Source organism: Ruditapes philippinarum, unplaced genomic scaffold, assembly GCF_026571515.1.
Source record: "Ruditapes philippinarum isolate M1 unplaced genomic scaffold, ASM2657151v2 ctg2398_1_1_1_1, whole genome shotgun sequence".
Taxonomy (NCBI): Eukaryota; Metazoa; Mollusca; class Bivalvia; order Venerida; family Veneridae; genus Ruditapes; species Ruditapes philippinarum.
The window spans coordinates 184,695-196,654 of NW_026865834.1; the positions used below are offsets into that span (position 1 = coordinate 184,695).

The 11,960-nt window shown below is 34.1% G+C and overlaps 1 pseudogene; it reads left to right on the forward strand.

The window, feature by feature from the left end:
- Positions 1–7,282: 7,282 nt before the first annotated feature.
- Positions 7,283–10,070, forward strand: LOC132730490 (type I iodothyronine deiodinase-like; annotated as a pseudogene).
- Positions 10,071–11,960: the final 1,890 nt, after the last annotated feature.

Here is an 11,960-nt window from a genome sequence, read left to right on the forward strand (position 1 = left end):
TCAAAATAGTGATTAATAGTTTTCAAAATAATGAACGCAAACCATTCTGACATTTAAGGACCCTGTTACCTTTAAACTGGTGACCCCAAAATCAATAAGGGTCATTAACTACATATGACTAATCAACACATGAAATAGGAAAACTATGTGAAAAATACTTTTCAAGATATTGTGCGGAAACTATTTTAACATTCAAGTCACTGTGACCTTGACCTTTGACCTAGTGACTCCAAAATCAAAAGGGTCATCTTTTAGTTACGACCAATCAATATGTGAAATATGAAGACTTTCTTATAAATAGTTTTCAAGATAATGAGCGGAAACGATTCCGAAATTTAAAACACCTGCAACCTTGACCTTTAAGCTAGTTACCCCAAAATCAATGTATGTTATCTAATAGTTATGACCAATCAATATATGAAATATAAAGCCTTTTTGATAAATAGCTTTTAAGATAATCAGCAGAAACAATGTGGTCTAACGACGGATAAACAAACATACTTAAGGTCCCTGTGACCTTGACCATTGACCTAAAGACCCAAAAATTGATAGGGTCATCTACTACTTACGACCAATTAAATGAAATTAAGTGAAATATAATGACTTAGTGATAGATAGTTTTAAAGATAATGAGCTTAAACCAATTTCGACATTTAAGGCCCCTGTGACCTTGACCTTTGAACTAGTGACCACAAAATCATAGGTGTCATCTACTACATATGACTAATTAATTTGGAAATATTAAGACTTTGTGAGAAATAGTTATCAAGATAATGAGCGGAAACCATTCTGACATTTAGGGTCCCTGTGACCTTGACCTTTGACAAAGTGACCCTGAAATCAATAGGTTTCATCTACTATAGTTATGACCAATAGTATGTAAAATATGAAGACTCTGTGATTAATAGTTTTTAAGATAATAACTGAGGTCTACCAATGGACTGGCCGACCAACATTAACATAACATAACATTTTTTTTTTTCAACATAAAATTGTATAAATGCAATTTATAGTCATACAGATATTGTGTGGACATTAGCAAATCAATATACCCGCTCTTCTTTGAAGTGGGCATAATAAAAATAACTAGGGCCGGGAACGAATAAGAACTTACATTGATGTTCGAATATTCGTTTTTCCATATTCGAATATATTCAAATATTCATTTTTACAAAATTTAAGAAGACACCACCTATGATGCTATCATTTGTATCTAAACTGCTAGACACTTCAGACTTCAAGACATTCACACCATGACTCACATGTTGATTTGTTGCACAGGTAACTTTATTGTGGTGTTGTCTCAAGCAATAATTCCAGAATAGAACGCGCTAACTTAAAGAAGAAAACTTCCCAAACGGAAAACATTTAATGGTGAATATTATGCTAGATGCCTGATCAGGAAACAGTGTTTCCAAAACGGGAAGCCGCTACTTCTTAGTAAAATCGTAAAACTTCACTCAAATTCACTTTCAGATAATTTTAGTTTTAAGCATTTTAAAAGAAAATGACTCGGTAGGATTTTAGATGTATCTTTTCTGCACTTAAATGTGATGTTCATATTGAAGTGGGTTGAAAACTATTATGCAGCGGCCATTTTTCCTGAACTACGTAAAAATAGGCCAAAAAACTTCCCGATCGGGAAGGATTTTGACGTTTACTGCCTGATCGGGAAGCCTTGAAGGGGAATCCCCTTGTTTCCCGATCAGGAAGTATGCCCGACTGTTTACTAGGTTGCAAAACTGTTCCAAAATTTTGACCTTTTTACGGGGTTATGTGAAGGTGAATGTTCAGACTTTTTTACATTTATTTATATCTCACCGAGTAAAACAAAAACCTGAATAAAATTATAATTGGCCTTTAATTTCTCTTTTCCTCTTTGGGGCGGAAATGGACTAAATTTTATTATGTATCGTACATTTCTTCTTTTATTTTTAATAATGAGAAATACTCGGGAATAAATTCATCTTTCTTCCTAGAAAATGCATTTAACATAATAAATCAGAAAATATATACACTAAGTAAGTTTGAAATTCATAACATTTGACTAAATGAATTTAATAAAAAAAAGACATTTCTAAATAGTCAAACTGGATAAAATTTAAAATTACATTATCTTTTTTTAATGTTACCAAGGAAACCTGGTGGCGTGTTTCAAATAGCTTTTCATTTCTGTGACTTTGGTGTCTCAATTTTGGACACGAGTGTCGAGAGTGAATTATTACCTCTAGAAAATAGTCCTATTTTCATCGTTACTCTACACATATATTTACTTACCTTGACTATAATTATACATGTTCACATTTTGCGACCGACTAGTCAGCTTCGCTCGAAGTAAATTAAAACTTCTTTAGAATATGTATAATCTCTCGTTTTCTTAGAGTGAAATTTGAAAACAACTTTTCTTTGCCAACTCAATCACAGGCATTTTTATTCTAACTCCAACCTTGAAATATGTTCACAAGGTAAAATGTGATTAGTTTGCGATTTACGAAAATATCTTAAAGACTTGTCGGAGTACTTATTTTACATTTGACCTTCTAAACAGCTGTTTTACGCACGAACCTTAAAGGCCATTTTCAAGACATGTTGGTATTTCTATTTACGTTAAGTGTAACGTTCATATTCTGAATAAAGCATGAATAATGCATGCATACTTTAAAACATGCCCATGTTTTGTTGAAACGATTATTTTTGCATCGCTATTTTTAGTAATATGAAATAATTTGCTTAAAAGTAAGGCAGGATTTCTGCATGGTCACGTTTTAGTTCTGACTGCTCTTTAATCGAGATTTTCATTGGTTAAAAGAATGTATGTGCTACAAAGAATACATGATGACAATATGTGTCGAAGTGTGCGAATTACGTGCATTTTTTACATGTGATGTAAAATAGACTTTAATTTTCAATAGTACATTTAAGTGACATACTATAAGGGGGGTTTCAAGAAAGTCTTTAGTTTAGTTTAGTTAAGTTTATACTAATTTATTTTAGTTCGATTGTGTTTGAAGCTATACGCTTATTGAAACATTCTCGAATCTGTTCATGGCACCAACCAGTACTAAGCAATGAGTGTAAAGTTTCTTGCTGATGGAAACTACAGCTTCTCCCGGACGGGGTTCGAACCCACGCCACCAGCAATCTCCGATGTGTTAACCACTTGGCCACGCCGCCGCTCAAATGCGTTTAAAAGGTTCATTATATAAAGATAAATGATAGATATAAATTTACAAAATATAATTTACAATCCTAGTTTCCCTTGAGTATATCTCGATCAAAAATATTCTTAGAACCGTATAAAAGTGTATTTTTGCCTCTTTATTCACTTTTTTTGTTTTAGATGGTTTAATGCAACTCACTAAATTACATTTTTTTTTAAATGACCAACATTTTATACGCTCTAATTTCTTTATTTTAATAAAAGATCAAAATTCCGGATACCATGCGACACTATTCTTTTTAACTGTATTAACTGACTTACTTTTTTATAATTATATCGTTCACGTTTTAACCGGGTGTTCATATATAACAATATACAATGCATACGTCACGTTCCGATATATTAAATATCTACTTGCCACACTGTCCGACATTAGCGCATTGTCCGACAGAAGTGTATTATTTTCTCGATATTTTAGAAATGTTCCAACAGTTAAAAATAGATTATACAGAATTGAAGAGCATGAACATATAAATAAATTATAGTGATAGCATAAATGCAAGTCGGTCGGTCGGTCGATCTCCTTCTTGGTTTCCGGACGATATCTTGAGTTTGGATTAAGTTATCGCAATCAAACTTCGTATATATAAACCTAATGGGAAAACCCCGGTTGGAATTGCTTTTTGACCCCTTTGATCAAGGTCAAGGTTACTGTTACTAGAATTAGAAAAAATGGTTTCCGGACAATAACTAGACATGTATGTAATTAAACTTCATATATAGCAAGTTTGTATGAAGACCAAGGTTGGTAATGATATGGACCACCTTGGATTAAGGTCAAGGTCACCGTTACTATAAATAGAAAAATGGTTTCCGGAAAATGACTTGAGTTAGGAATAAGATATTGTAATCGAATTTAATATGCAGCAAGCTTAAAAGAAGACCCCAGTTTTGATTGCTTATGGACCCCCTCGGGTCAAGGTCAAAGTCACTATTGCTAAAAGTAGAAAAATGGTTTCCGGACAATATCTAGAGTTAGGAATGAGATATTGTAAACAAACTTGGTGTTAAGGAAGCCTTTATTAAGATGCAGGTTGATATTGGGTTTGGACCCTCTCAGGTCAAAGTCATAATCACCGTTACTAAAAATAGAAAAATGGTTTCTGGACAATAAAGAGGGTTGGGAATGAGGATTGTAATCAAACTTGGTATATAGCAAGCTTATATAAAGATCCAGGGTTGGGATTGCTTTTGGACAGGTCAAGGTCACCATTACTAAAAAAAGGGAAATGATTCCCAGGCAATAACTTAATATAGGAATGAAATATTGTAATCGAATTTGGAATGTAGCAAGCTTATATGAACACCCCTGTTAGGATTGCTTTCGGATCCCCTCGGGTCAAGGTCAATGTCACTATTACTAAAAATAGAAAGATTGTTTCCGGACAGTAGCTAGAGTTAGAAATGAGGTTTTGTAATCGAACTTGGTATATAGCAAGTTTGTATGAAGACCCAGGTTGGTATTGCTTTTGGACGGTCATTGTTTCAACAAAAAAAAGAAAAGAAAAATGGTTCCCGGACAATAACATTCGTTAAGAATCCAACTTGATATTTAGCAGCCTTATGAGTAAACCCATGTTGGGATTACAGTTGGACCTCCTGGGGTCAAGGTCAAGATCACAGTTACTAGAAATAGAAAAATGGTTTTCGGACAACAACTAGAGTTACGAATGAGATATTGTAATCAAACTTTGTATATAGCAAGCATATATGAAAAACCCGGTTGGGATTGCATTTGGACCCCCATGAGTCAAGGTCACTATTACTTAAAATAGAAAAAAAGGTTATCGGACAACAACTAGAGTTAGGAATCAGATATTGTAATTTAACGTGGTATATAGCAAGCTTATACGAAGACCCTGCTTGGGTTTGACTTTGGATCCCCTGGGATTAAGGTCACTGTTACAAAAAATGGTTTCTGGACAATAACAATAGTCAAGAATGATGTTTTGTAATCAAACTTGATATTTGGCAATCTTATGAGATAAACCAATGTTGGGATTGCAGTCGGACCCCCTTGTGTCAGTGGTCACTGTTACTTTAAATAGATTAATGGTATTTGGACAATAACTAGAGTAAGGAATGAGATATAAAGTCAAACTTGGTATATAGCAAGCTTATATGAAAATCCTAGTTAGGATTGGAATTAATTGAAATAATTCTTTGTACACAGTTTAAACTTCTTAAGTTATAGGTTGAGTTCAAATTTTCCTTCAGACCACTTATTTTGCAAAAAGTCAAGGTTGCTGGTTTGGGTATAAATCACCTTTAGTGGTAGCTCTAGTTTAAAATATATTTAGCAATTTTCCTATAAATCTTTCTTATTTCGTTTTTTTTTTGTCAAAGCATAAAAATATGTACAAACTTGCGCTTTCAAAATCCTTAGATCAGTATAATTATTATAATATATCGTAATTGTAGATTTACTATGCCTGCTTTTAGCTTTCGTTGTCTAAGCATAGGAATTGGTTACGAGGACTTATTAAGAGATCAAAAAAGAAAATATTCATTCTGTGACTGTGACAATATCAAAGATAAAAATATGAAAAGATATTTTTCTTGAGTGTTATGCACAACATCTTTCACATAACAGGCAAATGTAAGACTATGGTAAGCAGTTTTTAAAGCATTTAGGACTGAATTGTCTTAATTTTCGTCTTCTGCGTTGCTTTGTCGGGTCCTTTGTCGGTGATATTTTTGCTTTACCTTCTTTTTATGACATTGAAAACTTTTGTTTGCTCAATTGGTTTATCTTGTTTTGGTCACAAGGTTCCCCTCTACATGTATATATATTTACATGCTCTTTTTGTGTTTTATTTATTTCACTCTCCGTAACCATAGCAATTGAAAGTATTCCATATGGCGTGGAATGTTTTATTTACACTTTCTCGTCATTTTGGAACACAGTTCGGCTAACATCGAGGTCTGGTGCACCTATAACATGTTTAAACTCTCCAGTATTTGTAGTGGATTTACTACTGACCGTTCCGAGGCAGCGCCTCTCTGTGTTACTTTACGTCTACGTCTTTTTATTGTTACATGTCTTATGTGGTGACACTTCTGCTCTGCCTCTGTGTCCAATCTTGTTTATTCATCAACAGTCAATATTGCGTTCCCTTTATCTTTTTCATCCACCCCTTCCAATTCTTTGCCTCAGTCCCTCCACCATTATCCCTTGTGCACTGTCCTATATATTTTTGCTCGGTGTCCTGCTGGGTGCCTTGCCACTGCGTTTGTCGGGGCTGCGTTCTGTAAAAGTCGCTTTGCCTTGTTGATCGTTGCTAGGGGGCATAAGGGATGTTGCACTTTTTCATTATCCCTCGTGTACAGATTCAATCAAACCAAGTCTGCAATTTTAATGCTATTTTGTTGTGATTAATGTTTTCGAGGGATCACACTTTTTTCTGGAATTTTTATTCCCATATTTCTTTCCAAATATCCCTCATCGCATTCCTCTCGCCCTTTGCTGTTTTCATCGGCACCCCAGCGTCCCTGTTTTTAAAGTTATCTGTCACTGTTACTTGTCTTTTCCTTTCTAGATGTCCTCTGCTAGTTTGTGTTTGAATATTTATATCATCAAAACTGAGTGTAGCTTGCTATCATGTGGGAGTTTTCTATTCCTTGTTGATTTTACTTTCATATTGATACATGGCAGAAAATATTATACCTTTCCCACAAAAATCATCTAAATAAAGTATTGTTTGTAGACAAATGAATCAGACTTTCAAATATCATGTAATTATGTCATATATTGTGTAAATATTTCTGAATATTAATATCATCATTAAATCAATGAATCGAGCGATTTTGAATGAAGTATCTAATTTATTACATACTTTACATATTTATACTTAAATTTAAACCATCATCATATTTAGCTTGTGTGTACATTTATTTGATATTTTAAGATAGGTGTGAAAAGGTTAACAGCATTTCATCAAATATCTTTTAAACACATAACTTCATCCAACAGAAATATTTTAAACGGGTTTGCAAAACGAAAATACCAAATGAAACATATTAATAAATACAATTTAATAGCACATTAATATATTACACTTTCCGTTTATGTAGGTAGTCGGACAATATGGCGTTACCGTACATTGCGCATTATTAAAGGGTATATATAAACTGATTTCGTGCCTTGTTAGCATTTACATTCGCCAGCATTTGGCGAAAAACGTTTTCTTTAACGCTCTTGGCGTAGACAGTAACTTGCTTGACTAAAGTTGTTTCTGAGATTAAAATTATCATACAAGAATTTATTTAGCTTTTTGGCATTGCGAACTTCGAACGTATTTGATGCATGCATTTTACATCTTTCACGGGAAAAAAAGAGAGATTCATCGATTCAACTTAGAACTAACGCGGTGCATCGGAATTCAACATGACTGGAGACAGATCGTCATTTTCTTGCTTTGTGACACTTCTTGCCGTGTTAAAAGCGATTTTCGTCTTTTTAATGATGATGATAATGACATGCGTTGTTCACTTCCTTCGCTTAATTCATCGGTGTTTTGGTGTTAAGACTGAAAAAATAGATCCGACTTTTTACGAGGATTGGTTTTCTGTCAATCTCGGGTACCAGGCTTTTCGGACTATTTTTCGTGATAATCGCCTGGATGTTGCGTGTATGAACAAAGTGAATTCCGATGCTCCGAACATCACGCTGTTCTCTTTAGAAAACAAAGAAATGAAATTATTAGACTTTCAAAAATCAGGCCGTCCATTGATAATCAATTTCGGTAGCTGCTCCTGATTGCCATTTATGGCGAAAATGCCAGAATATAATAAACTTGTGCAAGATTTTGTTCAAATTGCTGATTTTATAACTGTTTACACTGCAGAGGCGCATCCCTTAGACGAATGGGCTTTATTAGATCATGAAAAATTTAGTCGTCTTCAACATAGAACTATAGAGGAAAGAATGTCGTCTGCAAATGTGCTAAAGAGCGAAGGACTTGTGGGAGAGCTGGTAGTTGAGTCCATGAAAAATAGGTCCGCGGATTTATACGCGTCCCAACCAGAAAGACTGTATGTTATATTGGATGGGAAAATTGTGTTCAAAGGAGGACTTGGACCAATGGATTATCGACCGGAAGCTGTGCGAAAATGGATTAACGAACATCAATCATTTAAAGTTTAATGTTATGACTAAGTTAGCTTATTAGGTAATGTTCAAATTATGTAGACTGACATGGAATTTAGATAGATTGTTTTAATTTTTATTCAAAATGTGATGCTGTATTGCTTTTATATCATTAGAAATACATGTACCTTCCGTTCTATAAATCTGATCATACTGTTTTAGGTCGGTAGAAAATATTGTAACGCAACAAATTAAGATTCTTTTTTATTCGTCTGTTTCATTTTTTAAGAAATATATGTACATTTCTCATGCCATTGTCACGCAAGGTCTGTTTAAATTACACGCAATTAAAGCATGAAACCCTATAATCATGTTAAAATGTACTTATACACGCTTTTATATTTATAAGTCAGAGTTAAATAAGTCATTGTATTTTAAAAAGTCTTTTGCATTCATTACAATAGATCTGTCAAATGTTTTAAGCTACTGCCAAATGACATTATTTTTTCACGATTATCGGGCATGATGGTATTCTTTGGTAAAGTACACATCAAAGTGACATCATAGATACGACTGATTTATAAAAAATACATCGATACGTAACACTTATTAAATAGAACACATGTTTGATCAACAAGATGAAATTATTAATGTTAATAATTCGGTCGTCGGTGTCCGACGATGAGTAGAACTGGGCGGGGATCTAAATCAATTCGTCAATTTTATTTGTTAGAAGCGAAGGACACTATATTTTAGACATAATATGTTTTGAAAACTGTAGAGGTACCAATTAAATCATTATACTCAAATACTTTAAGTAATCAATCTAGGACTACAATATAATTAGATAACATTTTTTCGGGTATATTCAATGGTTAATACTATAATTACTAAATGTGTATTAAAAAATAAATTGAAAAATATAGGAAATTATTTATTAAAAAAAGTTTTTTTTCTTCTATCATTTACCTTTTCCCCCCGCTCTTTCACTTTACTACCACAGTCAGCGTACGCATAGTTTAAAACATTACAATATTTTCATGATCAATTTAGAGGTTAACCGACTATAGTCCTACTTTATCATGACTCGTGACCTATACAATGCCCTAGATATTTTGTTTAAATTGTCGACCTTCTGGTTCATGATTATGGCGAATGATTTTTTTATACTTCCTGTCGTTTTAGTTTTAGAATCATATTGTATACCGGGAACATAATATCTTTTCATTTGGTCCATGTAAATTATTGCTGGGAGATAAGTTTGAACTTTAGAATTGTTATATTAACATGATCTGGGTTATTGTTATTATTATTATTAACTTGTTTTGGGTTACTAACTCAAACATGATAGCTATTGTTTAATTATTTATTTGGATTGGTCGATGCGAGTTGTCTGTAATTTTGGATTTTGTTGTTGTTGTTTTTGTAAAATGTTATCATCATCATCGTCGTCGTCGTCGTCGTCGTCGTCATCATAAATGTGTTCAGCACATAAACATTTTTTTGTTTCTATTTATTGATTATTACAATGTACATTTCATGCACCTCTAAGCTTTGTTCGAGCGATTCCGACGAAATGATTGGTTGACTATAAACGGATGTACACGTCAGTTACCCATGATGCACGACGGTCCTCGTTTCTGGATAACTCTTTTAGGGTGCAGAAATGTAAACTGTTTAAAATGTATTGAAATATGTGCAATTTTGTTTATTTGTTCAATAAGACATGTAATAAAATTGGAAATAAAGTGAGAGAAATGATTATGTAATTCACTGCCTCAAATGACTTTGCAATTTAAAATTTTCTAAATATAGCAAATTATATGTTACGAATCTAAATCTGTATGTACCCAATAGTAACCGCATATAAATAATGTGAACTATTCTTCCACATATCTCACCGGCAATACTATAAATAGAGGATATTTAAGTTCTTTCTATAAATATGGGGTTTATGTTAAAAAAAATATTTTTCATGAGTGGCGGTAACCATGAACGAGTGAATTATGATAATTGTCATTACCAAAAATAAAAATAAATCATTTATATAAGAACTTAAATATCCTGTTTATTATTAACATTTTTTAATCTTTTTTTGACAATACAATTTGAAAGCCTTCCCCTTAATGTTTGTGTATTGGCTGAATTTAGAAGAAAGTAGTCCGAAAATACGAAAATTATGTTTCACTGTAGTGAAAAAGAGATTTTTACAGTGAAAATACGGAAAATTAGAAAAACCGCATTTTATTTCATCAATATTTCTTAATATTTCATTTATAAGTATATAATTAACACATATTCTTTAGACCAAATATGAATATTTCACGGTTTCCTCTAGATAATTTTTCAAATCAAAGAGGATAAATACAAATTTAAAGGGCAAATTTAACACTGAAACCAAAAAAGGTGAATCCTTTACAATATTTTAGTCATCATTCTATTAGTTGATTTAAGTCAGCTTAACCGAAGTCATGAAGATAAAATTTCGTAAAACTGTCAGTATGAATCAAAAGAATATGCAGGATTGTTAATATGTTATGGTACTCAAATTTCCCCATAAAAGACAGGGCAAGGCCTGGTCCTTTAATTAACGATCTCGTCTTAAATTGCTTAAATTAAACATCCCTTTATTGATATATTCTCATATAATTAGTTATAACATATGTATAACAAACATGTAAATAAACAACCCGAACCAAGAATGCAAAAATGCTATATTTACATGTACCTCAACACGCGTTATAAAGTTTAAAAGCTTTTTAATTGGATATCATATTTATTACTCCTTAGATTGAAAGGAAATACAAATTAATGACAAGTTCTGTCGCCGAATAAATTAAAATCGTCTTCTGACCTTTCCGTACCCGTGGTACCGGCAACCTTCGACACGTTCCGTACCTTCTACCTCCTGCAACAAATTAACGATATCCCCATACTATGGTGGCTGATTTGTGCCATTCGTGTTTTCGCCCCGCGACCCCGCTAAGCGAAAAGTCGAAAATTTGCAAGTTAAAATGGCGGGGGCGCGGAGCGAAAACACGCTAATTAGCGAGGGCGCGGGGCGTAGTTTAATAAATAAAACTTCGTCCCGCGGGGGCGAGATTTAAGAAATAAAACGGCGGGGTCGCGGAACAAAAACACGCTAATTAGCGCGGGCTCGGGGCGAAGTTTAATAAATAAAACTTAGCCGCGCGCCCCCGCTAATTAGCGTGTTTTCGTCCAGTCACCGTCGAGAATTAGCAAGTTAAAATGGCGGGGGCGCGGAGCGAAAACACGCTTATTAGCGAGGGTGCGGGGCGAAGTTTAATAAATAAAACTTCGCCGCGCGCCCCCGCTAATTAGCTTGTTTTCGTCCCGCGACCCCGCCAAGCGAAAAGTCGATAATTAACAAGTTAAAATGGCGGGGGCGCGGAGCGAAAATACGCTAATCAGCGGGGCGCTCATTAGAGTGTTTTCGCCCCGCGCCCCCGCCGTTTTATTTCTTACATCTCGTCCCGCGCCCCCGCGGGGCGAAGTTGTATTCATTTAACTTCGCCCCGCGCCCTCGCTAATTAGCGTGTTCCCCGCCGTTTTAACATGTTAATTCTCGACTTTTCGCTTGGCGGGGCCGCGCGAAGATGATATATATTTTAGCTCACCTGAGCACAAAAA